The 12,857-nt window shown below is 47.5% G+C and overlaps 1 long non-coding RNA gene across 1 annotated transcript in view; it reads right to left on the minus strand.

The window, feature by feature from the left end:
- LOC310769239 overlaps positions 1–12,857 on the minus strand; it is a 526,120-nt gene that overhangs the window by 120,641 nt on the left and 392,622 nt on the right. The window contains exon 2 of the long non-coding RNA XR_014551562.1: positions 9,522–9,763. This is a non-coding gene — a long non-coding RNA (uncharacterized lncRNA). The remainder of the gene's footprint in view (positions 1–9,521; positions 9,764–12,857) is intronic.

Here is a 12,857-nt window from a genome sequence, read left to right on the forward strand (position 1 = left end):
ACAATACTGGCCTAGATGTGGCCAATGGTCTGACTCAGTACAGTGGTACCTCAGGTTACATACGCTTCAGGTTACATACGCCTCAGGTTACAGACTCCGCTAACCCAGAAATAGTGCTTCAGGATGAGAACAGAAATCATGCTCCGGCAGCGCAGCAGCAGCAGAAGGCCCCATTAGCTAAAGTGGTGCTTCAGGTTAAGAACAGTTTCAGCTTAAGAACGGACCTCCGGAATGAATTAAGTACTTAACCCGAGGTACCACTGTATATGAAAGCTTTATTTGCTCCTAGCGTCAACTAACAGCTTCCTCTTTTCCCATTTATGGGGAGGCGGGTGGGATTCTACAGTCTCTTTTATTTCGAAAATGATCGTGGCATCAGTCTGAGACCAAGGGAGATGTTGTGTTGGCAACACCTGCCTTTTTGCCCTCTCAACTCTGTGCGAACAGCACTGTTTGAGATAAAGATGGGGCCTCTCCTCATTCCACATGCAAAAAAAATATGGCCAGGTTGTCTAATCCTCTTTTAAAGCCTTCAAAACTGGTGACCATCATTACCTCTTATGGGAACAGATTTCATAGTTTAACTATGTGCTGTGTGAAGGACTTTCCTTTGTCTGCTATTTGTCTTCCACCTGCATCTTCTTTGGAAAGCCTTGAGATATCCTCAAATGAGAGAGAAAACAGGTTCCCTGGTAGCTTGTGGGGCACACAAGAGCCTTTGGGGCAAGATTGGGAGCAAGTGTAATGGGTCTGGCGCTCATCTCCAGCCCTTCCTCCTTTTCATCATCACTCTGGACTTTTGGATTGGCCACCTAGCAGTCAGAGAAGCTATCCCTAGCAACTATATCCTGCAGAGCGTACATTCGTCTCTGAGGGTGCTGAGGTAAGTTTTAATGGATGGGTGTGTTGAGGTGCAGGCAAGTGCATTAAAGTGTTTTCCTGAGAGCTCTTTGATTTTCTCAACTGTGCCCAATAAATGTGGCATTCTTACTTTTCCCACCCAGTCTAAGAGTCTTGCTATGGTTCCTCCCTTCCATATAAAATAACTGGACTTTGTGCACAACTTAGCGCTGCTGTTGCCAGTATTTGCAGCTGCCTCTAGCAAGGATGCTCAGAATATTCAGAGCACAAAATTATTCACCCCCGCATGTCATCCCATGTTGCCTTCATTCGCGATTTCTGCAACATGGGGAAATCTGGACATATGTTCTCTCTCCCTCTCCCTCATTGCTGCCTAAGGAGTCCGAATGATCAGGATTTTGCAAGGAGGGACTGAATAACTGAGAAGCGGCTGGGTTGAAGGAGGAACGGTGAAAATAAAGAACCTAAATGGAGTCACAGTAGTGAGGAACTGCTGGCTGTGAGCCAAATATGCCCTCTCTCCATCCAGCTCTCAGGGCTCCCTGGACCACATCCCCTCTCTGGAGTCCATACCTTCATCAGTGCTAATCCATGCCCTCCTCAAATGCTTTGGACTGACTGGGATGTGTCGCTGAACAGTGACCATGCCTCTTGCTTGCCTGCATTAGAACATGACGTAAGAACAGCCTGCTGGATCAGGCCAATGGCTCATCTAGTTCAGCATCCTGTTCCCACAGTGGCCAACCAGATGCTGATGGGAAGCCGGGAAGCAGGACCTAATGCTACAGAAACTCACTCCATTTGCAATTCCCAATAGCTGGTATTCAAAGGCATATTGGCTCCAACTTTGGAGGTAGAAAATAGTGATAGTTGCCTAGTTCTCTTTTAAAACTCTTCACATTGTTGGTCAGTGTGTGTGTCTCTGTGTGTGTGTGTGTGTGTTTTCAAATTAAATTTTTTCAATCACAAACATACAACATATAACATAAAAACAAGATTCCAAAGAATCTCCTGGACTTCCCTCCTCCCTTTTTGTGGGTCCTATGTTAATCATTTCCTCCTGCATCTTCTATAACAACCGAAATCTTTTGCATCTCCATTATATCTAAAATTCACCATTAAACTACAAGTGTTATTCAAATCCTACTAACGATTTTAACTGTTTACAATGGTTTTTAAGGTAAATTAAAAATGTTCCCCATTCATTATTACAATTTTGGTCTTCCTGATTTCTGATTCTTCCGGTCATTTTTGCCATTTCGGCATAATCCATCAACTTGATCTGCCATTCTTCTCTGGTTAGGACTTTGCCCTCTTTCCATCTCTGGGACAATAACATCCGCACAGCTGTGGTCACATACATAAATAGTTCTTTTCTGCTCCATTGGGATTTCGGCACATCACATTGGTGGTGATTATTACCTCCAGTGGGAGCAAATTCCATAGGAATGTAAGAATAGGATCATGGACTTGTAGAGTTGGAAGGGACCACGAGGGTCATCTAGCCCAAACCCCTGCAACACAGGAATCAAACCCAGGACCCTGAGGTTAAGAGTCTCATGCTCTACAGACTACCACACTAGTCTGTTGGATCAGGCCAATGGCCCATCCGTCCAGCATCCCTTTCCCACCCAAATGCCTGTGGGAAGCCCACAACAGGACCTGAGCTCAAGAACCCTCTCCCCTCCTGTGGTTTCCAGAAACTGGGTGGGGGAGCTGTACCTTGCCTTCAGACAGCACTTTATTCAATTTTCCTGACAATTCCTTACCTGATAATTTTCACATTTTGTCTGCTCTTTCACACAACAAAATCACTTCTGGAAACCTAGCAGAATCTATTAGAAGTTTAGTGCCAGCTGGAAATTTTTCTGTTCCACCAGGCAGTTAAGAATACATCTTTCCACAATGGTTAATTAATGTCATTTAAAAAAAAAACTTTTTTATGGTTTTATTGTATGGTTTTATGTTTTTAGGGCAACAAACTACTACGATATATTTTTATGAAACAGTGGTATGTGATGATTTTTTTTTTGTAGATATAGTTGTTGTTTTTCAGATTATGTACAAAATAGAAATTTAAATATATATTTTCATACGGGCACCAACCAGAAATTGATCCATCTTTAAACTTCACCCATACACCATGCTTGCCCCATCTGTAATACCATGAACACAAGGCACAATGCAACTTACAAGTACAGCCCATGAACATAAAATCCAACATGCATAAGTAGGATCCTGCTGCCAGTTCTTGTTTATTTCCCAGCCATATACTATGTACCTATGCACATACATGTATAGGCTGTATTTGAACATTGCACTGGGGACATTTGATGTGGGGGACACACAGGGTGAGTAGGAAGAAATGGCATACTTTCGGAGCCCATCAGTAAGACTGAGCAACGGTATTACCCGATCCTGCCACTGTCTTGGTTGTGAGCATAGGAACAGAGCAAAAGAATATTGAATCTATGTTTTCACATAAAAAGCTGGAGACAGAGACATGTATTGCTCTTTGCTAAGCCTAAGATGGAAATTGAGGCTTCTTCGGAAAATCTTATGGGGAAGCAAGGTGTGAACGCTCTGAGCCTCTCCATCCTAGGCTCCGGTTGTATAAATGTGTCAAGAAAACCATACACCCTAAAGACACCACAGTCTCCACTGAGAGACTGGTGCCTCTCACTGCTCAGAGGCTGATGTGCACCCACAGAGACACACAAAACAGTTGTTGTATACAACTAAATAACGATGCCTGTGGAATGACTTCTCTGAGCGGAAAACGACTCCCCTCCCTCTCCTGCTCCCCCCCACTCTTCTCCCCCCCCCCATCTGCTCTGGAATCTCCCCCAATCCTCCAGAGCAGATTTGGGGCGGTAGTTGGGTGCATAGAGGAGAGACGATCAGTGGCGTAGCGTGGGTTGTCAGCACCCAGGGCAAGGCAAGTAATTTGCGCCCCCTAACCCGTGGATTTGCGCCCCCTAACCCATGGATTTGCCCTAACCCCAGATGTTGCGCCCGGTGAGGCCGGCCCCCCCTGCACCCCCCACGCTACGCCACTGGAGACGATACGTAGGTGAAGTCTCTTTTGCACTCACAAAAGTTGTTCCCTGCGTGCAGTGATTTAGTCAGGTGCTTCTTGCTATGTGCTTTCTCTTTAACAGCAGGAATGTAACAACGACGAGAGAAAGGCAGGGGCTCAGGAAGCCAATAACATTTTCTTTTTTGGGGGGGGGGAGAAAACTCAGAAGTTTGGGGAGCTTCTCTCCCCCGCCCGCCCCCAGCCTCCATTTGCTTGCAAGGAGTTAACGCTCTGATCTGTTGCGTGCGTTCTGATGAGGCGAGACTTGACACGCTGCGCCAGAATAATGAAAGGCAATACACATTAATAGGACCTCCCACTGTTTGATCGCTTCTGCTCCACTAGCCCCATTGAAGATTTCACTTTTCTTTTAACAGTCACAATAACAGAATGTGACATTAAGCCTTTTACATGCAGCAATTTATTTTAAAATATTGGGGCACTCAAAACAGTATCCAGAATGTTAAATAAGATATGCATGAGATGGAAATCAGAGCGGCTCGGCTCGGAGGAGACAGGCCTCAGACGGAGTGAAGGCAGCTCCCCTTTTATTCTTAATTGCTGTTTAAGGCACAAAGAAAGAGTTGAGCTCTTTGCAAGAGGGGAAGGAGAGGAGGGAGGGAGGGAGGGAAAGAGGGGAAGAGAGAGGAGGCTTGCTCAGCTTCCGCCACTGCAGGTACCGGAGTCTCTGCTGGCTACTCAGCAACCCAAGAGGGAAGGGGGGGAAATCATCCATGCGCAGGAACTGTCGGCAGATAATGTTACAGGAGTGGTGCGCGGTGCTCAGAGCCAGCGAGGCTAGAGACGGAATTGCATCACAGACAGACACACACACACAAGTGGACACAGACTTGCATAAAATATGCATGCACCACTTTATATGTCAAGATGCAAATTTAGAAACAGTGACTATGGCCCCTTCCAGGTAGCAGGTGAAGGGCTTGAATAATAATAACAATGTGCATGCATTCTTCAAGCCAGCAGGAACAGGCTGCATAGACACTCTGATTGGGAGGTCTGCCATACTACGCTCCCCTCTCCCAATCAACCTCCGTCTCCAATACCCACAGTGTGACATCAACAGATACTGCCCCTCCCCCAGGTTTCAGGTTTGGACCCTGAAATCTTGGGGTCTGGGATGCTCCTGACCTGGCAACCCTACTCCACCCAGGCTTCTCTATTTGGGCTGTGGGATGTTCCTCAGGCCACACACTCTCCCCAAGCATACCCAGTGGTGGCTGCCCTAGAAGGGCAAACGGGACACACTTGGACTAGCCCCCATGTGCCTACCTTCTTACTTCCATCCAGTTAAGGGGGTGGAACCAACTGTCTGCTTCCTCCTCATTGGCCTTGATGTTGCCCTTGCAGAACTCAACAGGGAGGAGGATGGAGCTCATTGGCTCTGGCTCCACCTGCCATTAGCCTCTCTGCCTTCCACACCATCAATGAGCAACAGTCACCTCTGGCCACACCCCTCTGACCAGGCCATGCCCCTCAGTGGCCTTGCTTCACATCTTCCTTGTGCTTTTTCTAGCAGTTACGTAACTTTGATCACATCTCTTGCTTGCTTGGAGGAAAGGGAGGGGTGTATGCAGTAGAAACTGGTCTGTGGCACAAAGGTAACATGTGCATTCATTGCTCTCCTCTTGGTCACACCCACCACTGTTGTGCGGCCCCCAGAAAGTGTCCAGAGTGGAATGCAGCTCTTGGGTCAAGGAAGGTTCCACATATCTGATTCAGATAAAAACCCAATACATCTCACCATAGTGGGGGAGACTGTGGCCAGATAACCTGTGTACCTGCTCAGTCTCCTGTCCAGAACATGCTCAATGTCAACGCATAGTTTCAACGCCCCTCCTGCTTCCTCTTTTTGGGGCTCATTGTCTTTAAGCGGTATATATGAAATAAATAAATCAGCAATAAAGATTTAACTGCCAGTCCCATTGGCTTCTTCATGTCAGTGACAGGAGCGAGCCAGCAGCAAATCCCACTGAGCAAATTGGGGCTAACTCCTTACTACAAAAACAGGATCTGCACTGGAGTGCCAGGCCTAATGAGTAGAGCAACTCATCTCTCTGATAGGTGTTGCCTCCAAGAAGCAGTTGCTGAGACTGAAGGTCCCCACTTCCTCACAGCTGCCTAATTCCCCTCCTCTCCGGGGATTTTCCCAGACAATCAGAGACTGTGCTTGTGCGAAGCTAACTTCTCCTCTGCTCTTTTCATGCCTCTCATGGTTCCGGGAGACTGCGGGGAGGGGGGCTTGTCGCAGCAGGAGGAGGAGATACCTGTGCCTCTTCACCAACCTGACTCATCCACTGCCTCTTGGCCTCTCCTGCTTCAGCTACTGCCTCTGATTCTGGACTGCTCTCTGCCCCAGACTCCTCCAGCTCACCAAGCCCTGTTAGCTCCTCAGCTTCTGACACTTGTTCCTCCCAGCCTTCTCCCTCTGACTGCTCATAATTGTCCCACCACCAATCCCCGGGCTCTGAGCCTTCTTCCCTTGGCGGTTCACCAGCTGTTTCCTCCCACCATTCCTCTGTGTCCAACCACCCCATGACAGCCAGACACCATAATGTATTGGACCAGTCATGGGACTGGAAGTAGGTGTATGTGCCATTGTTGCTGGAACTGATGTGTTAGGGTGCAGGATCCTGGAGACGGAAATCCCCCAAACCCTGCACAGTGGGTCAGAGCAGTAACTGCGATGAGGCAGCCAGGGTATCATGCGGAGCCTTGCTTGCTAATGGTTTATAGAACTGGCTGGAATGGCAGAAGGAATTGCAGCTGTCAGAATATGATTCCCTAAATTGAAAGTGGGTCAGGATAATGTGTGTGGGAAAAGAATGCAAGGCTTTTGAATGCGCAGCATTTACCTGGCAGTAAAAATCCTCAACTCGCCTGTTTAATGAGACCCTCCTAGCCAAGAGGTTATGTAATGGCTTATGGCTATCATTTACCCTATAGGTAAATCGCTAATAAGGGGATCTCCTCCCATGGGAAAAGCACTCATCTTCCCAATTAGCAGCATTGGTATTCTTGCTTTCCTTCACCTTCTTCCTTTCCCAAACTATAAAATATCCCAGATTTTTTTTAAAACAACAACCCTGTGGCCCTCTGCATGCAGATTGAGCTTGTTTGGACTCTTTCCATCTGCCTGAGTAGCTCTGGGAGCCCTGTCACTGTGGTTATGGTCTGTTGGGCAAATATCTAATTCAGGAAATGCATAATATCTACCTGTCAGGTTGTAAATGGCTCGGAAGGAGCATCCTGGTCCAGAATACGAGAAAACGATAAAAATCAGTCTCGACACGCGGTGTTAGTCCAGGCTTCCTGACACTGCTGATGCCTTAGGACGTGAAAGACCACCTCAAAGAAAAGAACAGAAGAACGACTACTGGTAGTGATTTCTTGAAGGTCTAAGGGGAGTCAGGATACACGTTTGCTAGAATTATGCATGGTCTGTAGAAAGTGGATGAGGATAAGTTTTCCATTCATAATACTGGGATCCAGGGTCATCTGATGAACATAGGGATCTGTCTTATACCATGTCAGACCATTGGTCCATCTAGCACATATGGTCTGCACTGACTGGCAGGAGCACTCGGGGATTTCAGAATGGCGCTATTCCCAGTGCTACCTAGAGATGTCAAGGATTGAACCTGGGGGGTTCTGTATGCGAAACAGATGCTCTGCCAATGAGCTACGTCCTTTCTTATGAATGGAACTGAATTGTTGGCATCAGTCTATCTGGGGAGACAATGGAAAGGTGCACCTTTTGGGGGTGAAATCAAACTGTTGGAAGGTTGCAGCACCTGCTGTGGCTGTAGAGACTGATATGGGAGAGACATGTTTTGCTGCAGCTGGGGCAGATGAAGGCGTCTGGTTGTGCTGCTGCAGATCCACCCTGGCATTTCTTCTCTCTGCACTACTCCCAGTGGTCATTCCTCCTCTGGTCACTGCTGAGGACACAAGACCTGACTGTCTCCTGGTGCTGCAGTCATCTGCAAGGGATTCCAACATGGCTGGGATGATGAAACAGAAAGTTAGCATAGTCCCTTGAGCATCCTGTTCTCACAGTGGCCGCCCAGATGTATAACCCACAAACAGGATCCAAACACAAGGGCACTCTTCCCTCCTGCGGCTTCTAGCAAGGCATATACTATCGGTTCAATGTGGCACCAGCTCTTGCCCTCCTGCCTTGCTCGTGGGAGCATCTGTGGTTGGCCACTGTGGAAGGCAGGAAGCCAGACAACATAAACCTTTGGCCTGACCCAGCTGGTTTCTTTCTGAATGTGGAGCCAGTTCCGGAAAAAATGGTTCTTTTGTTGCTACCGTTGTTGTTCTATTGCAGTCAATCAGCGTTGGGCAGGGGAACCTGGTTTGCATCACTGTCCCTGGAGAGGCTTTCCCAAGGCCTCGTCTCTTTCAAGCTCTCGCGGCAGCCAAATGTGCTTGTATCAACAAAGCCCAGCCACAAGTGGTTTGAGTGAATGGGCTTGAATGAGTACTAACAGGTGGAGGCAGAGATCCTAACAAGCATGGCAAGGGCAATTACATCCATCCTGAGCTGTCAAGGCGAGCGGAGATGGAGAGCGAGATCCCAGGGCTGTCAGCCTTTGTGAGAGAGGGGTCAGCGTGTCAGGCCACTTGTCAGAGACGCAGATCTATTGGGTCTCCAGCATCCGGCATCAATTGTTCTTAGCAAGCTGCCCAGGGGCTACCGGCATGAGCGGACCGTGGCGGTTTCAGTCTCCTACAATGGATGTGCCCTGACATTCTCACTAATGCTGCTTTGCTGCTGATGTGTCACATTCTGCTAGGGAGGCCTGTGTGGTTTCTATGAGTGCTTTCTAGCAGTGGTGTGCATTACTAGCCTGGAAGGTGCGGGAGGCGGCATGTTGAACCACTCATTTATCACAATCTTCAACATAAATAAGTAACTCACTTCATCAAGATATTACAGGGCAAACTATAGTTTGTTAAGGATTCTAGGGGTTGTAGTTCTGTGAGAGGGTTAAATACAGCTCCCAGATTCTTTGGGGCAAACCATGCACTTTAAATGTATGGTGTGCCTTTTTTATGGTGTGAACCTTATTGGCGAGCCAAGGGGTTAGGCAGGCAGCAGATCACATCTTTTGCATGGAGAAAGGTCCAGGTTGTTGTTGTTCTTTATTCTTGCATAATAATATTATAATAAATTATTATTTCTACCCTGCCCATCTGGCTGGGTTTCCCCAGCCACTCTGGGCAGCTTCCAACAAAAGATTAAAAAGACATTAAAAACTTTCCTAAACAGGACTGCCTTCAGATGTCTTCTAAACGTCAAATAGTTGTTTATTTCTTTGACATCTGATGGGAGGGCATTCCACAGGGCGGGTGCCACTACCGAGAAGGCCCTCTGCCTAGTTCCCTGTAACTTTGCTTCTCACAGTGAGGGAACCACCAGAAGGCCCTCGGCGCTGGATCTCAATGTCTGGGCTTAATGATGGGGGTGAAGACGCTCCTTCAGGTATACTGGGCCGAGGCCATTTAGGGCTTTAAAGGTCAACACCAACACTTTGAATTGTGCTCAGAAGTGTACTGGGAGCCAATGTAGGTCTTTCAAGACTGGTGTTATGTGGTCTCGGTGGCCACTCCCAGTCACCAGTCTAGCTGCTGCATTCTGGATTAATTGCAGTTTCCGAGTCACCTTCAAAGGTAGCCTCACGTAGAGCGCATTGCAGTAGTCCAAGCGGGAGATAACTAGAGCATGCACCACTCTGGTGAGACAGTCTGCGGGCAGGTAGGGTCTCAGCCTGCGTACCAGATGGAGCTGGTAGACAGCTGCCCTGAATACAGAATTAACCTGCATCTCCATGACAACTGTGAGTCCAAAATGATTCCCAGGCTGTGCACCTGCTCCTTCAGAGGCACAGTTACCCCATTCAGGACCAGGGAGTCCCGCACACCTGCCCGCCCCCTGTCCCCCAAGAACAGTACTTCTGTCTTGTCAGGATTCAACCTCAATCCATTAGCCGCCATCCATCCTCCAACCTCCTCCAGGCACTCACACAGGACCTTCATCGCCTTCACTGTATCTGTTCATCTGATCTCGGTCCAGTCACACACTCTCCTCCTAAGATACCTTTGGTGACAAAATGGGTGGGAGGAGAGCTATGTACTCTGCCTTCAGCTTCTTGGAGGAAAGACGAGATATAAATGCAAGTAAAGAATCGGAATTAAAATGTGAAAGTGACGCAGAATGGAAACGAGCTGATTGGTTCCTCTCTTTTCTGCAGACACCAGGTACACTGCCTTGAACTCCATTATGGAAGAAAAAGGTATTCATAACAATGATGACTCATGTGTGTTTCTTTTGGAATCTTTTCTTAAGGCTTAAAGGCCAAAAGGAGCCCATGAGGCTGCCCTGATGGTATGCAGTCAGAGAAGGGCTAATGAGCTCCTGAAGCATGCATGTTCTGCTACCCTGAAATCCCTTCCTTTGCAAGAATCCCTCAGAACTCTGCTCTGCAAAAGGTCAGACTGAAGGCCAGTTTTTCCAAAGCACTAAATTCCTAACATTTCCAACCATGTCACCCATAGGATGGCTTCCCTTTCCTTCCTTCCTTCCTTCCTTCCTTCCTTCCTTCCTTCCTTTCTATCTATCATCTATCTATCTATCTATCTATCTATCTATCTATCTATCTATCTATCATCTATCTATCTATCTATCTATCATCTATCTATCTATCTATCTATCATCTATCTTTTTCTATCATCTTCTATCTATCTATATCTATCTATCTATCATCTATCTATCTATCATCTATCTCTCTCTCTATCTATCTATCTATATCTATCTATCTATCTAGGATTACAGTGGTACCTCGGGTTACATACGCTTCAGGTTACATACGCTTCAGGTTACAGACTCTGCTAACCCAGAAATAGTGCTTCAGGTTAAGAACTTTGCTTCAGGATAAGAACAGAAATCGGGCTCCGGCAGCGCGGTGGCAGCAGGAGGCCCCATTAGCTAAAGTGGTGCTTCAGGTTAAGAACAGTTTCAGGTTAAGAACAGACCTCCGGAACGAATTAAGTACTTAACCTGAGGTACCACTATACTGATATGCAGGAGTAAAGGCATTGAGCATTTGTGGAATCAGATACCCACACGTGAATATATGAAACTGTCTCATACAAAGTTAAAGCACTTGTCCATCTAGCACAGTGGGGCGTAGGAATCTGTGGTGCTTCTAAGACTGTTGGACCACAATAGCCACCATTGGCCATGTTGGATGGGACTGATGGAAGCTGGAGTCTCAATGACATCCGGAAGGCCATTGGTTCCACACCTCCAATCTACATTGGTAGGTGGTGGTTCTCCGGGGTTTCAGGCAGGAATCTTTTTTTGTAACCCTGACTGGAGATGCTGAGGACTACCTTGTGCATGGAAAGTATGTGCTGTACGACGGAGCTATGGCCCCTCGCATGAAAGAAGAACTTAGCAAGCTGCCTGAGAATGAACCAGAGACCTTCTCCATGCAAAGCATCGTGATCATCATCAAATGTGTCTACATTCCGCCTTTCTCCCAAATTGGGATTGAAGGCAGCCTCCTTCCAAAATACAAATAAACTGGTTAAAGGTATAGTGGAAACACATCAAAACACACTTAGGACCAGCAGTTGAGATACATTTTGCCCTGACAGCAGCCCAGTGACCAGCATCATCTGTTTCTTGGTTTCCAAAGACCTGTCTGAACAGGATAAGTCTTAGCCTGCCAGTGGAAGAATAACAAACAGGGATCCAATCTAATCTCTCTGGGGAGGTAATGTGGGAGCATCTGCAGTAATCTGGACACTTTGGCACCATCCTGGAGCCTGGCTTGTGGCACAGTTGGATTCTCCTGCGTCAGGGACTATGGTTTGGGAATGGCAAGGCCACCAGGAGCCCCCTCCCCTTGCGGCACAAAATCTGTTGAGAGGGGGCGCTGCTCCCCCCCCCCAACTTCCCTTTGCCTGGCGTTGAATACCATCCACAATTTTTAATTTGCCAAGAAAGCCCTCTTTTCCGTTTTACAGGGACAGAAGGGGGACTTTTATGTGCAATCTGTATAGCTCTCCAGAAAGCACTTACATTTATGATGTTCATGAAATTTATAGCCAGTTGGCAGCGCAACTCGCTCCTCTCCTCTCCAGCCGCCATCCCTGGCAGAGTGGCGGGCTGTAATAAGGAAGCCACACATTCAAGGGGCATAAAAGGCATTTTCGACGAGTTAGCCTCCTGCCCATTCTTATAAAGTATAACAAGTCTATAACAAGCAGGCAGGATCTCTTTATACCCAGGGAAGAAAGGGGGAAAGGGGGAGGCAGAGAGAGAGAGAAATCCTTTTCAGATATGGCTTTTTCACAAAACCCACACCTTCCTTCTAATTAAGGTTAAATAGCTCCGTGTTTCCTGGCCAATTTCATTCTTTCTCTCGCCCCCCCTCTCCCCTCCTTAACAAGGCAGCCTTTAAAAAGGCATCACTAATTGGTGTCTGGTTCACACATAGTATGCATGCTTTGATAGTCAGTTAGGCTGCCTTTCCCCATCGATCAAACTTCTCCTGAAAGCTTCCTAATAGGCACCATGTGTTCTGCTATAGGACACAGGGGGCATGCAGAGGCCCCCTGGCTCTTTTCAATTCCCTATTCCTTCCCACGTGTGCCTCCCAGCTGCAAAGGGGCCCCGATCCGAGAGCAGCCATTCCCCTCCCCTCCCCCCATGCCGCCCACATTCCCTAGGCCTAGGATATCTGGGAATAGTTGGCAAGGCAATCCCCACAACACCGCCACCCTTCGCAACAGAAGCCTGCGACGTGTGTGGCAATTTGGAAATGAATGGGAAGTGGTTATAAATGTTAAAGGCTGCAGATAAGTGTGGGAGGGCAAAGGGATT

The sequence above is a fragment of the Podarcis filfolensis genome (assembly GCF_964270895.1).
Source record: "Podarcis filfolensis genome assembly, chromosome: 8".
Taxonomy (NCBI): domain Eukaryota; kingdom Metazoa; phylum Chordata; class Lepidosauria; order Squamata; family Lacertidae; genus Podarcis; species Podarcis filfolensis.